Source organism: Budorcas taxicolor, chromosome 13, assembly GCF_023091745.1.
Source record: "Budorcas taxicolor isolate Tak-1 chromosome 13, Takin1.1, whole genome shotgun sequence".
Taxonomy (NCBI): domain Eukaryota; kingdom Metazoa; phylum Chordata; class Mammalia; order Artiodactyla; family Bovidae; genus Budorcas; species Budorcas taxicolor.
Window position 1 is genome coordinate 77,251,825 of NC_068922.1, and position 2,431 is coordinate 77,254,255.

Sequence of the window (2,431 nt, forward strand, 5' to 3'; positions counted from 1 at the left end):
CCTCTTTCAAGAGGCTTTTTAGTTCCTCTTTACTTTCTGCCATAAGGGTAGTGTCATCTGTATATTTGAGGTTACTCATATTTCTCCTGGCAATCTTGATTCCAGCTTGTGTTTCTTTCAGCCCAGCCTTTCTCATGATGCACTTGGCATATAAGTTAAATAAGCAGGGTGACAATATACAGCCTTGACATACTCCTTTTCCTATTTGGGACCAGTCTGTTGTTCCATGTCCAGTTCTAACTGTTGCTTCCTGACCTGCATATAGGTTTCTCAAGAGGCAGGTTAGGTGGTCTGGTATTCTCATCTCTTCCAGAATTTTCCATAGTTTATTGTGATCCACACAGTCAAAGGCTTTGGCATAGTCAATAAAGCAGAAATAGATGTGCCGGGGTCCAGCCCCGGTGGATCCAGGGAATTCGAAGGGTGGATGGCGTTGGCGAGGAAAGACTTGTTTATTTATTGATAAAAGATTAGATTAAGAAACAACAGTGTAGTAGGAAAATTAAGTGGAGAAAGAGGGCTGAATAACTTGGATTACGTGGAAGACCAATAAAATTCCAGACAAGGAATTTGCACCATCTACGTTGAGCCACCGGTGCTCGCTTGAATATCTAAGAGTGCCTCGCCTTAGGCTCCCTTTCGCGCGGGTCTTAACAGCCAGGGCACGTAAGTAGACTTGGCGAGCCTCCGTGCCCCAGATGGGAATTCAGCCTGAAGTTAAAGTAGAGAGGAAAAAGAGAGAGACATGGGGGAAACCAGTCCAGCGACTGGCTCTGTCCTCTATTGTTCAGGCCTTTTATATTTTTGATAAAACATGGAGATCAATGGGTAACACAAAGTTATGCAGCGTTAGCAGTCCAGACTCTTATCAAAACCAGGCTTTTCTCTCTGCATACCTAATTGTATACACAAGTCTTAGGTAATTTACATCATCTTCCAGCCAAAAGGGCCAATTAACATTTTACAGCCTTTTTCTGATAAGGGTTTGTCAACCAGAAGACTTATTTGTGTTGATCTTCCCAAGGTCTGGTGCCACTCTCAGAAAGTACTAAATAAAGTTACATTCTTACACAGCAAAGATACAGCAACTTATAACAAGTAGAGGGAGTACAGTGATTTACAGCAAAAGAGAAGCAATTAACTCAAAAGTCTAGTGTTGCTAACATCAAAACTACTGTCTATCTTTTTCTACATCCTGCTTACATTGAGTAACATCCTTCCAGGTGCCTAAAAGATAAAGAATATGGAGGCCTGGCAGCAGTCATTGAGTCAACAGTGAAAACCCTCTATCAATATAATTTTAAACTCTTTAGAAAAGACTCTGTATCTTTAAGATTGCTTTCAAGCTTTGTGGCTCTCGCGGTTGGGGGTCTGTAAGCAAGCTGTAAGAGGTCTGGGGAACCTGTTAGGCAAGCTAGAGCGCTATCAGAGGGGTTTTAACTGAAACATCCCTTTCAAATGCAGAAGACTAAAGCCCTGATTTAACTTTTTCCAGAGAATATCAGAAGAGTGGAAAAGCAGGCAGATTCTTTTTTTGGGGGGTGGGGGGTGGATGCTCAGGAAATTCCAGGGGGAAAACCTGAGGTCTGATTAGCCTTGCCATCAGAGCTCTTGGCGCACAACCTTGTCACAGGTGGAATTCCTCACGCTGGCTCCCGGCATAGATGTTTTTCTGGAACTCTTGCTTTTTCCGTGATCCAGCGGATGTTGGCAATTTGATCTCTGGTTCTTGTGTCTTCTCTAAAACCAGCTTGAACATCTGGAAGTTCACGGTTTATGTAGTGCTGAAGCGTGGCTTGGAGAATTTTGAGCATTACTTTACTAGGGTGTGAGAAGAGTGCAATTGCGCGGTAGTTTGAGCATCCTTTGGCATTGCCTTTCTTTGGGATTGGAATGAAAACTGAACCTTTCCAGTCCTGTGGTCACTGCCACGTTTTCCAAATTTGCTGGCATATTGAGTGCAGCACTTTCACAGCATCATCTTTCAGGATTTTGAAAGAGCTCAACTGGAATTCCATCACCTCCACTAGCTTTGTTCATAGTGATGCTTTCTAAGGCCCACTTGACTTCACATTCCAGGAGAGTATCTATTTAAAGGCTTAGATATTACAAATGTATGGTATGATTATCTCTGGGAAGGCTCATGAAGTTGTTAGGATTGCCGCTGGGGAAGGAAACTTCAAGTAGGCCTTTTTGTACAAGTTGAAAATTTTTCTTTTTACCAAGAGTAAAAATGACTTATCAGCCAAAAACAGCAACAACAACAAAAAACACAAAACCTCTCCCTTCCGCAGAAGATGAAGGGCTTCCTTGTAGGCAGTGCATCCATCCCCATCCTTACCGTCTCAAGCTGCCTGAGCTGCTAACAGCTGAGGACAAACACAGACTGCTGGTTTTCTCAATCATTGTTTTTATTGGCTTTATAGGCTAA